Source organism: Euprymna scolopes, chromosome 7 (genome assembly GCF_053919585.1).
Source record: "Euprymna scolopes isolate OS-2025 chromosome 7, ASM5391958v1, whole genome shotgun sequence".
In the NCBI taxonomy this organism is placed as follows: domain Eukaryota; kingdom Metazoa; phylum Mollusca; class Cephalopoda; order Sepiida; family Sepiolidae; genus Euprymna; species Euprymna scolopes.
The window spans coordinates 18,650,680-18,667,620 of record NC_136488.1 but is presented as its reverse complement, the minus strand read 5'-3'; the positions used below and the strand labels follow the sequence as shown (position 1 = coordinate 18,667,620).

General features: G+C 33.3%; 1 long non-coding RNA gene across 1 annotated transcript in view; it reads left to right on the top strand.

Annotated features, from left to right (window-relative positions):
• LOC145280224 (uncharacterized) overlaps positions 1-16,636 on the top strand; it is a 148,741-nt gene extending 132,105 nt beyond the window's left edge. Inside the window, exon 2 of the long non-coding RNA XR_013868582.1 lies at positions 16,179-16,636. This is a non-coding gene — a long non-coding RNA (uncharacterized LOC145280224). The remainder of the gene's footprint in view (positions 1-16,178) is intronic.
• The last annotated feature ends 305 nt before the right edge of the window (positions 16,637-16,941 follow it).

The window sequence follows — 16,941 nt, the reverse complement described above, 5'->3', positions numbered from 1 at the left end:
GTAAGCTCAAAATCCAATATCAACAAGTTGTTATGGTTAAACTTAATATAAATAGTTTAACTTAATTAATTTTCGGTCTTGATTTTGGTGACCATAAAGAAATAAAAAAACAACAATTACAACGATGAAATTAATAGCAGTCTGTATTGGCGACTTAGCACACCGATTTCGAATGTCAGATCGATAGCACCACTTTATTTATATTTACCAACTTTTTGCATTTTAAAATAAACCTAGGGTAATCAATGTTTATAGACTAAAACCCCAATTTGTTATACGTTAATTAAAATGATTTATTGATTGACTATTATTATTATTATTATTATTATTATTATTATTGTTATTGTTATTATTATTATTATTGTTATTGTTGCTGTTATTATTGTTATTATTATTGTTATTATTATTATTATTGTTGTTGTTATTATTAATGTAATTATTATTGTTATTATTATTATTGTTATTATTATTGTTATCATTAGTATTAGTGTTATTATTATTATTGTTTTCGTTGGTATTATTATTGTAATTATTATTGTTCTTATTATTGTTATTATTGTTATTATTAATGTTATTTTTTATTGTTGTTGTTATATTTAATGTTATTATTATAATTATTGTTATTATTATTATTATTATTATTATTGTTGTTGTTGTTGTTGTTGTTGGTGGTGGTGGTGGTGTTGGTGTTGATGTTGTTAACTTTGATGTTTTTACTCACTTAGAGGTCTAATGATTATTATCATTAAAAATCACTCACTGACAAAAAATTGTGTTGTTCTTTAAAGTCTGTGTAACAACAAGTCTCCCCGGATTGTTTTAGCGCCTACTAAATTTTGGTTAACACCCAAACTCCCCAAGATTTAAGTCGTCTTTGCACTCATCACTTGGAGGTCTCGTAAATGCTTCCTATCCGCGATCTTCAAATTCTATTTGACCCTTCATGACTATATGCGAGTTGATGCCAATATTATGATGTTTGTTTTGGGTTGGGGGATACTTGTTAGTTAATTTTCAGTTATACGTTTCAGATTTTATTGGTTGCATGTGGAATTATTTTTTGTTTAACTTATATTACAGTTTCCACATTGCCGATTAGGATTTGTAGCTTATGTGAGTTAGTTTTCACATTTTTCTTAACATTTAAGCTGTTCTCATAGTCTTCCTCTTAAATTTGATACTCTAAGTTTTTAATCGAATGTACTTTCGACTATTATTATTATATTTATTATTATTATTATTATTATTATTATTATTTACTCACTAGAAGTAGTTGCACAGGCCATCATCAGATTGTGGAACCAGTTTATAGTGGCATACAAAAAAGAGGCGGAAGGCATGGATTTAGTGAGTAAACTTAAATTTATACAATTTCAGTTTTCATGATTCCATATGGTGTACCATGTGTTTTACCTCTGTAGCAGTTTCTGTATGACCAGTTTGTGCATGTGGCTCATGTGTATTAGTCTCCGTATTCAAGGGATTTCCTGAATATTTCAGCCATTTTCATTATCGTTATCCGTTGTATCTTCTTAGCTATCACTCTAATTCCAATCGCTTCCATTTTTTCTTTCAAAGTTTTTCGGTATTATTTTTAGTTCTCCTATTATTAGTGGTGTTATTTTGACTTTTTCATCTTCCCAACCCTTTGGAGCTCGCTGGCCAGTTCCGTGTATTTGATCCGCTTCTCTATCTTCTTAATCCTCACTCTATGGCTGCTGGAACGGCAAAATCTACAATCTAGCAGGAAATTGCATTATTATGACAAGTTTCATCTCTCCGTTGCAGATATTAGCGGTGTGCAAGTCTTAGAAAGAATTTCCTGTTATGAACGTTCGTCAGAAGCAGAGAGGCGTCATAGAATTCCTGATAAATGTGCATTGAGAATATGTAGAAAACTGAATTATAGAGCATAAATGGTCGCTCATTTTAATGATACTACTCACGTCTTTGTGGCTCTTTAATTTATAAAGGAAAAAGTAGGATTATTTACATTTGGAATGACCCTTATAGTAATGTTCATTGCTATGTAATTTAAAACGTCTCTGGGGCTATATACAGCTACACGGTTTGAAAGTTGTTTGAGCGTTCCCTGGTTTCTTTAGCATTCAATTATGTCGACGTTCTGATGTGAGAATCTATCTTATCGCTTTAGTAAACAAACTCTTTCTTTTCATTTCAGGTTTTAATTTATCTCATTGATTATTCAATATTGAATTGCTGTTTCATTATAAATCAATTATGTGACTTGTTTTGAGGACGTAGTTATAGACAATAGTTATAAGTATCTTCTATTCCTACTTATCTCTAAGCGTTGCTTTTGACAAATAGAAAATAAAGGAATGATAGAAAAAATAAAAGGAAAGTAAAACTAAAAAAGTAGAGAAAGAAAACAAGACGCATAACATTTCATTAGTATTTACTCGTGCTGCATAAGATAATACAATATGAACACTTTTTTATTTCAAATTGCTGGAAATAAGCAAATCATTTTTGGTTAAAGTGTAATCAAATAGCGGCATTGTTGTTTGGATGTAACGAAAACCTCGTCGCACGGCTACATCCTCCATGTAAATACCTCCAACTAACGCGACAAGCGGCAAAATCTCACATCTTCACTGTTCAGGTCGCTGATGACGGAAAACTTTCTACTCTAAAAGTGTCATCCCTAGAACTGTTAGAATTTAGAACTCTCTTCACGTATCCTGTTTACCTAAGACGCAAAAGTTGAAATGTAATATGAGTAGACATCACGCTGTTCAACTCTTTATGTAGATTGTTCCTTGAAGGTGTAATGAAGTCGTTATTCGGGACCCATTGTTACATAAGGGAGGGAGAAGAAACGGATTTGAGTTTGGACACTTTACTTGAGGGATACTGGTACCCTAGTGATGACGTGTCCATTTTACTAATGAAGAGAAGAAGTTTACGACGATGAGAGAGAGAGAGAGAGAGATATTACAAGTGTTAAGAGACGAGAGAACGGGACCCAAGATCCCTTAAACCGTTTGTCTGGTGGTTAGGACACTTGTTGTGGATGTATGTGTTTATATATAGAAGTTCATACCTGGTTTTGCTACTCTGGAAGAGTCTTCATCTGGGTGGAGCTCTCTTGCTGTTTTCGCCGGAATACACAAGATGAAGACAGATGTTGGGTTTTCAACCTTTTATTCTCCCAGGCATGATCTGCAGATGTCGCCATCGATGGTTTCCACTGTGGGTACCTACCACGTCCGACGTCTGGGGCGCGCATCTCCCCCCTTACTTAGGAGAGAACCATTTTAGACTTCTGCTCGGCTCGGCTTTTTCTGAGAGACTCAACGTTTCACCAACCTTGCCACGTAGCATTACATGACATCCGGTTAGATGAAACGTCACTTCCTGCAACGTGGATTTACTACAAAAATATCTCTCTGACCTCCTCCCACCCTCCCTCTCTCTCTCGATCTACTATCTAATAGAGACAGAGAGAGAGAAAATAGAGAGAGTATGAAAGAGCCAGAGAGAGAGAGGAGAGATGCTCTTTAACATTCCTCCACCCCTTTTTTATCAAAATGTATGGCAAGCCATACATTTTTAATAACTAACTAACTAAAAAAAATAATTATGTCCGAAGTACATCTTTATTCTTTCACTTTCCGGACTCACCCCTTTTCCAAGAAAGATCAGGCACCAGTACTCTTCTACAACACTATCAACCCTTCTGCTGCTTCTCGAAAGTCCCTCCTCGACATTAACTTGCTTCCAAGTTAGACAAATATACAGCTTTGCAGATATACATCTTGTCTAGGCGGTCGCATTGTTGGATATTTTCCACTGACTCTGCTCTTTATTTGGACCACTTGGCCAAACAAATGGAGACTCCATTTTCGATCACTTTTTCGAAATGGGGCCAGCATATCGCAATTACGATCAGAACGTCGGATGCTCCATGTTGGTGGTAGCTTTATCGCATGGGGACTCGAACCCCAGACCCTCAGATTAAAAGTCTGATGCTCTACCGACCCAACCATCCCACTCACGTTCTCGACTTTCAGCATAGGCCTAAGTCCCAGTTTTTTTTTCCCTTTACTGTAATGCCCTGACGTCTTTCTCTGAGTGGTCCTATTACTGGAGCTTTGTTCTATTCAATCTACTACCTCGGGACTTCACAAAGCTCTTCTACTAACTCCCTTGGTTGGTCTAAGCCAAGATACGCCTTCACACTGATTCACTCGGAGCCTGTTTGAGTTCCTGGAACCCGACAAGATACGGAATCATCACTCCCTAACTAATGCGCCAAAGCTTACTTGCGCATCGATTTCTAACTAAGTAGCTTTCCCTTTGTGATTTTTCCGTATTCCCAGCAAGTCCCAAGATTCCAACCCAGATATCCCTCACACATTCCTCTAAAAAAATAAAAATAATAATAAGGCTCTATCTTGTCCCTTACGTAATCTGCATCTTTCCAATTCTTCTATCTCCCCGTGATTAGGCTTGGTACCGACTGTCCAGTCGCTCCGTACCCTGAGGAATTATCGCGACCTCGCACGCCAGACTTTTGTTGGACAAGACTTATTGCCGTTGCTTGGGCCTACGTGGCATCTTCCAACTCACTGGAACCACTAGTATTGTTTTAACAGGGTACTCATTACTCTAAAATAGTATTTCCCCTGCCAAATTTTCTAATTTGTGACAATACCGTTGCTTATAAAAAAAATAAAACAGAAAAAACTGTTTTCTACAGCCTAATCGCCTTGTAATTCTCATGAAGAAATGCAACTACGCGCTAAACGTCCCTAAAATATAACTAAACCAACCAAATCTATTCAAAAATAATTTAATTTAATAATACCAATTAAATTCACCCAGCATGTTTTTTTTTAAATTGGTACCTTTAATTCACAATAGGGTAACATTTTACTTCTAAAATTCTTCCTCCACCCCTTTTTTATCAAAATGTATGGCAAAGCCATACATTTTTAATAACTAACTAACTAAACTAAGGAGGGAATACATACGCTACCCGCTGGCAAGAAGACTGTCCTACGATAAATCGATAAACTCAAAATTAAATAAATACAACAATAAAATTGCCATGTAGCGCTACCCTGCGCTCTTCAAGGTCAAACTCCTTTATGACCCCATGGCTTCTTCGTACCCATCTCGGGACTTCCAGAGCATCCTTTGCTCCCGGTCGACACTACTCGTGGTCGATAATTTCACGGCTCCTAGCCGAACAACAATAAAACACAAAATCGAGGTCCATCTGCCTCCTACTTACATCTCAGGATTTACGGACAATCTTCTTTACTCCTAGGTAGCACAAAAACAAAAAAAAATCCCATCCCAAACCTTCACCATTTCACATCAAATGTTCTTAATTAATTTACCTCCTCTATGACTATACTTAATTGGTCCAAGAGTAATCAAGTCGGTTTTATTTATTCTACCCCATGTGTGGTCAACACACAATGGACATGTCCTCCGACTGTCCATATTAGTTAATTAAATTACATTGACACCACGTGGCAAGACCATCGATGCCCCCATCTGCTATACAAATACAAGATAACAAAAGTACAGAAAAAGAAATACAGAAAAATACACATGGCAACTCAACAATACTTAACAATATTCAATAATACTTAATTAATATATACTTAATTAATTCACTTATAACTAACAACTTTCAGCAAAGTTCAACAAAATTATCACAGATCAAATTGTCCACGTAAGCAAAGTTCAAGGGTTTTCTGAAACTAAAAAAAAATCATTATTCTTTTACAATTAACCACAGAATTAAATTAAAAAGTTCCGCTTCTATTCTATTCATATAATTATAATTTACTTAAAATTAATCCGGAGGGATGCCACATCACCAACCTGATTTTTATTTATCACCTAATACTTTCGACAATAGTGTAATTTCTTCTTTTTTTTTTCAAATCTAAAATGACATCTTGCTATTCCGAATGCATTTAAAAGTTCACTGTCCCTTATTTTTGTAACGCTTTGCTAAATTCAACAATGTCAAATGACTGACAGGTTTATAAACTGTGGATAAGCTCGATGTCATTTTGCTTCAACAAATGTTCGTTTGTGTTGTCTTGTCTATTTAAATATATATATATACGTTTTTTTTTCTTTCTCCGTGTTTTCAATTCTTTCTCTGTGTTTTTCATTTTTATTTTTATTTTTAATATGGTAAATTAATTTTCTTTTCTCTTTTGTTTTTCAGTCGTTTTCAAAGCTTACAGCGTATTTTTAATTTTGGAGTTTAATTTTCTTCTAAATGCGTATGGTATTTTTCATGCCTTTGCTATCTTTTTCAACACATAACTGAATCATTTTTTCTTCTTCTTCCTTCCTCTCTCTCTCTATCTTTCTCTCTCTCTACCCGTTTTTCACTGTTCTTCATTTATTCTCTTTTTCTCTTCATTTTCACTATTCTTTCTTTTTTTATTCCACTGTCTCTTCTCCGTTTTTTTCTCCCTCCTTTTTCCTCAATTTCTCTTCTTGTCTTTATTTTTCCTCGTTATCTCTTTTTCTCGTTATGTCCGTGGCAATCCAGGTTTCGATATATATGCCCCATGCGGGGGCAAGAAGGTCAACGGCACCAAATAACATATATGTTACATAAGGGAGGGAGAAGAAACGGATTTGAGTTTGGACACTTTACTTGAGGGATACTGGTACCCTAGTGATGACGTGTCCATTTTACTAATGAAGAGAAGAAGTTTACGACGATGAGAGAGAGAGAGAGAGAGAGAGAGAGAGAGATATTACAAGTGTTAAGAGACGAGAGAACGGGACCCAAGATTCCTTAAACCGTTTGTCTGGTGGTTAGGACACTTGTTGTGGATGTATGTGTTTATATATAGAAGTTCATACCTGGTTTTGCTGCTCTGGGAGAGTCTTCATCTGGGTGGAGCTCTCTTGCTGTTTTCGCCGGAATACACAAGATGAAGACAGATGTTGGGTTTTCAACCTTTTATTCTCCCAGGCATGATCTGCAGATGTCGCCATCGATGGTCTCCACTGTGGGTACCTACCACGTCCGACGTCTGGGGCGCGCATCTCCCCCCTTACTTAGGAGAGAACCATTTAAGACTTCTGCTCGGCTCGGCTTTTTCTGAGAGACTCAACGTTTCACCAACCTTGCCACGTAGCATCACATGACATCCGGTTAGATGAAACGTCACTTCCTGCAACGTGGATTTACTACAAAAATATCTCTCTGACCTCCTCCCACCCTCCCTCTCTCTCTCGATCTACTATCTAATAGAGACACAGAGAGAGAAAATAGAGAGAGTATGAAAGAGCCAGAGAGAGAGAGAGAGAGGAGAGATGCTCTTTAACACCATGTGTTGTATGCAGACAATCGCAGGGAAATAAAGAAAAGGAAAGAATTCGACTCACTCCTTTTTCAGTGAAGCAACAGACATTTATTTACAGGTACTTTCCAGAACAACGACTCTCTCGTACCCAATGTGCTTAATAAGACTGTCTTGTCGAACATGTGGTACTCCGTCCCTATCCGGCCATGTTTAGCACGAGTCTTTTTCTTTTATATCTCTACCTATGTAATACGTATATCTCTATCTTTTTTCTAACCTTAAAGGTCCATATTTTTCCTTTTTTATATTATTCTTATTTATTTCTTCCTCACCGTTAGGTCACCTTGCAAACAGCCTGGTATTTGCATACGTTAGGTCTTTGCTGCTGCCGCCATATGCGCGTCTGCGCTCTGTTACAAAAATATGATCTTTAAATTAACAGTCGCCGTTTACATCTGTGATATTTTGGTTTGTTTGAGAAAACAAAATTTATAGTCCGTGGAAAAAGTATGGAGGAACTAGATTACCGAAAATCTTCTCGCGTTTACTTAGGGGAAAAGAAGTCATAAATACAGAAAACGTTTTCTATTGTTAAGTTTGGGTAAAGTTGTGCTTGCTAATTGTCTTCCATGACAGAATTAGTGTACATTAAATTTAAATAGTAAACTGAAGCTCATAATTAAAAATTAAATTGTGTCAACTTTGAGTATACTGAAAGACACTTCTATATGAAATAGACACTGTATAAAGTACACCGCTATAAGATCCAATGTTCTACATAGTGTTGTATACAATTAATGAAGATTTCGTATCTGCATGTTTGAAACTGAAACTAAACTATTACTTCTACACCTGAAGTTGATTTGGTTTGTCTACTAGTACTAATAAAGAATCTGTATCTGTCTGTCTGAACTAAAAACTACATTATTATTGTTATATATGAAGCTGATATTAAACTAAATTTCAGTGTTTAATTAAAAAGAGGAACTAATGTAGTATTTGCTCTGTTGTCATAAAAACTTCCTCTCAATTATTGCCATATAGCGGGTGAGTGTATATAACATTTGATATATATAGTGTGTGAACGTCTAGTGTTTAAAATGTTCCTCTAATTGTATGCATGTGTGGGTGTTTCACATATCACTCTGTTCACACCGTAACAAACAAACGTATGCGGAACAGTATTTTATAACTAATGACCCACTTTGCCCCCTTAGTCTATTCAAAGAATAACATGTCTTATTCATAGGGTTGAATAGGTCCCTCATTCTTCTGATCTGTTTCTTGAAGTCCTGAAAATATGTCTCCTTTCGAAGGATCGCCAAATATCAAGTTCATTTGCCTCTGTTTTACATTTTGTCAGTGTTCTGAGGGCGACAACTCTCTTTTACTAAGAGATGAAAAACTGAACGAACCTCTTAGTAAAAGTAAGTTGTCTTCCTCAAAACATTGACAAATTGTAAAACAGTGCTGTTCATTTTTTTATAACTTTTATTATCGAATTTCTATCGGAGCTGCAAGGAATTGTAAGTTCTATATCATGCCATGGTCGCATTTCTCCCAGCTTTCAAGCGTGGAGACGATATATTTCCTGCTAACTTGTCCAACTCTCCCACTTTTTAATACACTCTAAAAATTTGAGGTGCATTTTACAATGCCATTCTCAACTCACGTAAACAAATCAATTGATCCCCCTTGTCACGTATTTTGTTTATTTCGCTAATATGCGTGTTTGTTCTAACGTTCCACATTAAAACTCCTACTAGAAATATTTTATCTGTAAAATACCTAATTCGTCTCGATACATATATTTTAACATTCAATTTTCCAAATATCAACACCAATCACAATAATAATCTGTTCAGGTTACTTGGCCCGACAGTGCTCTATATAACATCATTACTATTTGTTCGCTCGTTTTAATAGCATTACCTCTACCTTTTTAGGATGGAGTAGTGTAGTATCCGCCTTGTTGTTATATTACCAGTAATTATCTTTTTCTTCCATTGTTTTTCGCAGCAACCTTGGCAATGCTCTCAATGTATCTATTCCAGTTCATGTTCCCTGTGAACGTTAGGCAAAGAAGTTTAAAGGAAGTACTTTCGATTAATGTGTTCTTGGCCATAGCTATTGATGGTAGAGAAGGTTTCTTGTAATTATTGAAGAAAACAAGCTTAGTTTTGGCAGCATTGAATGTGACTATCCATTTTTGTCGCATTCCACAACAGATTTGATGTCATCCTCTAGTGTTTCTGCCATTTCCTTAGATATGTGTTCATTTGTTTCTCCCTCGTGTCTGTTATAGAGAGTGGTGTCATCGGCAAATATACACATCTCAGAAACAATTTTATTAGGGGAGTCATTTATGAATATCAAGAATAATAAAGGTCCAAGGATAGACCCCTGAGGTACTCCCGCATTTATATCATATTGTTTAGATGCACGACCGTCGAGGAAAACCTGGATTTTTCTCTTACTTAAGAAGGATTTAATTAATTTAATTTAATTGCATTATGTATTCTTCCAGTGATACCGTATAATCTAATTTTTCTTAAAAGACCATCGTGCCATACTCTGTCAAAAGCCTTAGATATATCGAGGGCTATCGCTCTACCTTCGCCTGTTTTGTCCAGTGAACGGTATATACGTTCAGAGATTACAGTTAGAATATCTGCAGTAGAACAGGCTTACCTAAATTCATACTGTGAATTGGACAGAAGTTTAACAGCTGTGAGGTGGTGGACTAGAGCTTGGTTAATTATAAACCCAAATATTTTGGCGAAAAGCGGGAGAAGGCTAATGGAGCGATACTTTAATGGGTCAGTTCTTTCACCAGAATTCCTGAAGACTGGTACCACAGAAGCGGTTCTCCAGTAGTTAGGAAAGCAAAATTCATTGCTTGTGTAAAAAAAAAAGGAAACAAAGAAAAAAAGGCTATAATGGCGAGACCCAGTTGGTTTTAGGGTTGACAGCTTTCTCTCTTCGGCACCTCGGTTGGCACTTCTCTCCTGATTGATTGTTCCTGAAAAATAAATTAAGTTGGCCGTCTGGTCTGATAGCATAGTAAACGTCTTCGCAGAAGCAATAAGTAAAAAGTTCAGTCGTTGCTTTAAATTTTTTACAAATTATATTAACAGAAGTATACAACGACAAATTCCAATAACATACCATTGTACAAAGATAAAAAAAAATCTATAGGCACTTAAAATTAATCACTTCAGATTCCACATTTAAACAGGCATTGTATCGCCTACGTCCGAGAGTGATTTTACCACGGTAACGATTATTTTAATTCCAAATTCGATTTTCATATATGACTAGCCTGGTTGCCCGGCGTTGTTCGGGTGTTTGGAGGTGTGTGTTGAGCAAAAAAAAAAAAAAAGTGGTAGTAGGCAGATAGGCTCGAACTCGTGCCTCAAAGAAGGAAAAGAACGTAAAAAATAACGTGACATCTTTGCGATTGCGTCCGTCGCCAAACTAGAGGAGGCGAAGGTTCAAATTAAGGCTAGTCAATCGAAAAGAGGAGATGACTTTCGAAAATTTCGGCGAAAAAGCACCCTATCCTAGTAGAAAAGTGTCCAGTTGAGGGTGAAGGGATTAATGGTTTTAGCCAATTATTTTGATATGTGTCGTCCAAAGGGTCGAGCTTCAAAACGATATCGATTTTGTGAAACTCCTTTGCCTTTGTCGAAAGTTTTATTCGCCAAACCATATTATTATTAAATAATTCTTTTCACTCCCAAATCCGCCAACTGAAGCCATTTTCTTGGTTTTGGGTATCCTCATCGGCCAAACAAATGGGATCAGTAAGGCAACCGATAATTGGCTGAGGTTTTTCACATAATAAAAGCTCTAATCTAGCTCTATTTTAATCATTCTTAATGTAAAATTTGACCACAAAAAGTGGTCGGGTCAAAAAACGTACAAACCAAACACTTATTTCTGTTTGTAGTTTTTTTTACAAAAGAATTTGCGGATGACTTTATTTTTACTAATGAGTCACGATATTTAAATTGTATAAATGTGAACATAAATATTGTTTCAATAATATAAATATAAATATTTTATAATAAATAAATATTGTTTCAATAATATAAATATAAATATTTTATAATAAATAAATAAATATTGTTTCAATAATATAAATATAAATATTTTATAATAAATAAATATTGTTTCAATAATATAAATATTTTATAATAAATAAATAAATATTGTTTCAATAATATAAATATAAATATTTTATAATAAATAGATAAATATTGTTTCAATAATATAAATATTTTATAATAAATAAATAAATAAATATTGTTTCAATAATATAAATATAAATATTTTATAATAAATAAATAAATATTGTTTCAATAATATAAATATAAATATTTTATAATAAATAAATAAATATTGTTTCAATAATATAAATATAAATATTTTATAATAGATAAATTAATATTGTTTCAATAATATAAATAAAATATTTTATAATAAATAAATAAATATTGTTTCAATAATATAAATATAAATATTTTATAACAAAAGCATATTTATCAACTAAAATCAGGGGTGTTGGTATTTTTTAAGATTCTTTTCCCCCTATCGGTTCAAACTGTCGGCACCAATATTTTTCTCTTTAACTTATGAGATCTTCCCCTTTCTAGTTTCCTTTTGCCGCTACTCCTCTATTGACTTTTGTTACTCCTTGTTTCTTATGTCAGTCAAGATTGCTTCAACTAAAAGCCACTCAAGAACAAAGGTTTATGAAACCGATGGATTGTCTGTTGAATTATTAAAAATATTATAATAGGATTTAAAATGATGAATGGAATAAACTAAGTTATATTTATTTATGACAAGTATTTCCTAACCTTGGATTTTAAGACACTTATATTGTAATCTAATGGGAAATAGTTCCATAGCTGTCTGTTCTCTTGAAGCGCTTGAAAATAAACTCTGTTCATTGAAATTGTGTTTGATGTTAGGTTCATGACAAAGAAAATATTAATAAATAGTAAAATTATTCCAACACTCATACATTAGACAGATTATCAAACTTATAAAAGATCAAAACGTAAGATATTGTATCGCGCTGAAGGTAGTCTGGAACCAGATAATTATAGGCATTTCTTTGTCACTTATTTTTACATAACTTAATTGGGTTGCTCTTGTTCTGACAGGGTGAGAGTAAAGTTTTTACTGATGTCTGCTTGTTATTGCCGACTGGTAGTACAAGCACCCTAACACTTAGGTAGCACTGGGCTATTTCTGCGCACCAGTATGGAAAAAAAAACAAAGTACGGTATGAAGTATCGTACGAAGTAAGATGAGAAAGGGGCCAAGTACAAACGGGTTTTAAGTTGCGTTGTTTTAATGATACTGTTGTATTGCAAAAATTATCATTCGTATCGAGAAACCGTTTCGTAAATTGATGTAAGGCAAAAAATGTAATGTTGCGAACACTAAATTTTTTGTATGTTTCGATATTCTCAACGTAATCAAGCAAAATACAAATAAAGTGTAAATCCTCGTCTGTAGCTGTAACAGAGATTAACTTTGATTGAGTAAAGTCATTTGTGTATTTTTACTGTGACGACGCCATATTGGATAGCATAGCGCAGGTGACGTCAGCTCAAACGAGGTTGCTACACACTGTAAATTTACAATTATCGCACGCGATTTAAATCTGAAAAAGAGTCGTAAAACTATTTTTGATTGAACAAGACCTTTTTTCAGTTTATATGCAGTCATGCGCCGTGGCAAACATGGTTAGGGTTATGCTTAACTTATCATCATTTGGCTCTATTGCAAGCAAGTATTTTATTTTATTTTAATCTTGCCTCGCTAGCTTTACACTTTTTCCAAGCGAAATCTATTTAAATATTTTACTTTGGAAATGTTTTGCAATATGATGTTTAAACTCCTTGTTTTTAAATCCACATTTTTTAGCGTTATTTGTTTGAAATGAAGCCGTACTTTTCGAACAATAGCGATTTGAATCATGGAATTGTGCAAAGCCCTCACGGTTGATATGGTGATTTTCACAGTATTATATTATTGCAGTCGGTTTATGCGCCGCTTTTTATTTTTGTAAGTTATCGACACACCGGAAGTAATAGCATTTGTGCAATGAGATATAAAATGTATTCAGTATTTCTGAATCCGTATATTTATGAAAAAAAACCCTATTATGGACAAAAAGAGAAATGGAACAGTTGAAACAACGAGGGTTTCACAGGGAAAATGTTAACAATGTATTTTCCAAAATATATGCAGACGTAAAGGATTTTGGCTTTCGTTAAGAGTCGTACTTCTTTGTTTACAAAGCCATTCGGTTGAAGTAACGTCGGACATATTTTAAGCTACGGATGACCAACACTGTATATAATATTGCTTTTTAAAGCAAATAAAAAATAGAAGTTATTGTCAGAATTTTCTAACAAAAATATGTTTATGCACTGTTTTAATCAAACATCAGATAGGATGGTATTTTTTAATATTCTCCTGCCCCTATCTGTCGAAACTATAAACACCAATGTCTTTCTCTTCCACTTATTAGCTCTTCCCCTTGCTAGTTTCTTTTTGTCTCTACTCCTCTATTGAATTTTGTTACTCCTTGTTTATAATGTCAATCAAGATTGCCTCAATACTGCCTTTGCATTCACATCTTTTATTTTCATCTATCATACCGTGTAAAGAGCACCAACAAATATGTAATGTGGTTAAACGGAAAACACCTGCATGTTGATCACCATTGCATGCGCTTCTTCTTCTTCTTCTTCTTCTTCTTCTTCTTCTTCTTCTTCTTCTTCTTCTTTCTTTGTTTCTCCTCTCCCCTCTCTTTATATATATATATATATATATATATATATATATATATATATTATTTTGTTTACAGAAACTTTTAGATAAGATAAGCAATTTGTAAAGTCGGTTTCAAACCTGATAATTTCCGTTTCAGATGCCCATATCAAACTCTCTTCATCAAATACCCATCTATGCATAACCGGAAGTGGAAACCTTATTTATAGGATGTGATGATTGTATTAACTTTAAAATTAAATTTTATTAAATTTTTTATAAGTACCTTTAATATTAAAACCAAAATTCATTTAAAAAATGTTTTTTCTAAAATTAAAGCAAAAATTTATCTCAATATCGATTAAAATTTTAAGTTCCATTTAATTATATCGAAATGCATTAAACAATTTTAAATTTTTTAAGGTTTGGGGGGATACTTATTTTCCTACTTGATTAACCTCAATACTATTGTAGTTCATTCTGTATGGTTTTAAAATTGAAATAGATTTTAAATTAAATTTATAAAGTATGATTTTTTAAAAATTTATATAATACAATAATTTAAAATATTTGATAAAATAATTTAATATTAAATTGAAATCCAATTTTACAAACTAAAATCAATTTTAGAATTTAAAAGTTAAATAAAAATCTAAGTTTGTTTTTTGTTTTGTGTTTTTTATAAAAATTACGGTTTTGTCTTTTTCACTGACACAGTATATAAGGAGTGTATACAATTTTTCAAAGATTCACTCCTGACATTTAAATATCTTATTTCTGGGTCATAAATTGCCCGTAGTATATTGATTTAATTCTGGGGTGTGTGCTGGTTTATGTTCGATTTTTCTCCATTTGATGGTAAAAGGTGTATCCTTTTCTTTAAGTTCCTACACTCTGGTTGCTAGTGCTGTTTTTATCCTTGTTTTTGCTCTAAAGTAACTCATATGTGTATAATATCTTTGCTTAAATGGACTTTGTGTCATATCAATATATTCTTCTTCTATGCTTGTAGATTGGCCCGCTATTTTAGCTTCATAAACAAAGAACTTAACTTTACAGTTGCCCTCCATTGGGCACTTATTTTTAGTCCTGCAAGAGCAGCCTGCGTTGACTATCTTTCCTGGTTCCCTAGATATAATAGATTTGATCGATTATTCTGTTGAGTTACTTCCCATTAAAGATGTTATCATCCTTGGCAATAGCTCGTTGGAAAGTAGCTCTTTTTTGAAGTATTAAATGTAAACTTCTATAAGCTTCCATTTAGTTATTAATAATTGTTTACTGCGAGGACCACGTTATTAACGCATAAACTCCAGTTATCTAATATCACCTACTGATAACTCATGGATTAATGGTCGCTAAATGATAAAACAATTCAGAACGCAATCCACAAGAGTAAATTAGTAAATGATTTGTTTTTTCAATTTGCAAATGCGCAAAAGTAATAGAAATGTGTCGGCAGGTTGCAATAAACAGTTTACATTTCAACTTGCAGACATATTTCTGTGCGCATTATTTATTCATCCAAACAAGGATCTTGCTCGTTATACGCCATCCTTGGTATATAATACCCATTTCCTATTAATGAAAGTGTTATATGACCAGTAGTTTAAGAGTTTATCGGTTAAATAGTTACAGGCAAACATGCGTACATTAATCGTTTTTATCCAATCTTTATTGTAATTAGATAAAAATATTTAATATTTTCAATCATTATGAATTTTAGCTGTCACTCGTTTGAGACTGGGATTCCAGCGAACTTTTAATCACGTTCTGCAGGAATTGTAAAACTTTAAATTAATCCGATGAAATAGGGAAAACACAAATGAAAAACCTGTTGAACGCTAAACAGGAAATTAAACGTTAACAGCAAATAACGTTGTCAATATTTATATATATATATATATATATATATATATATATATATATATATATATATATATATAAGTATGCATTCGCGCATGTATGTATGTGTTTATCTGTATTACTATGTGTGTACGTGTACTCTTTTGTAGTTAGGAACATTCTATTCACATGCAGTTTTTGTTTTATTTTGTTTTTCAGTTGACGTGAAAAAGTGACAGAAAGAATCCATTTTTCTGGTGATATTTTGAAATCCTGCTACGAACGAGATGAAAGAAGAGCGGGGTCCATTGCCGCATCTTTTAACAACAATCCTTGATCTGCAGTAATATGTTTCGACATTTGCATTATGTGAATTAAAAAGGAACACTGATTCATTATAGAATGGTATCTAGCTTCAGGTGTGGAATTTTGTTAGAGTTAAATTATTTATTTCAAAGAAAATCCGTTGTTGTGGCCTAGAAGGTCTTCTAATAAAATCAGTGCAGACCCAAAGTTGATAAATCTACGTGAAAAAGTAAATTTATTATTAAACACATTAACTCGTTCTAAGAACGTTAATATTTTTTAATTGAGTTTTAGGAATTAGTACGAAATAACTCATCCTACTATTTATGAACTAACATTAAAAAAAACTCAGACAAATTTTCTCAAAAAAAGTTAGGGTATTATTAATTAAACACGTTTTATCCGTAAGAATATACACAATAATGTATAATCATGTCCTTAATAAATCAAGTATAGGAATACATTGATATAATTTGCTTATTTACGCATAAATAATAACATATTATTATTATTATTATTATTATTATTATTATTATTATTAATATTATAATATTATTGATAATAATTAATTAGAATTGTCTTTTTCATACTTTGTGTCGCGTTATTGTTATTTCCGACTTTATGTTGATAGAAGGATAATAACAAATGACCACCGGCTATCAGCATCTTCTTAGGC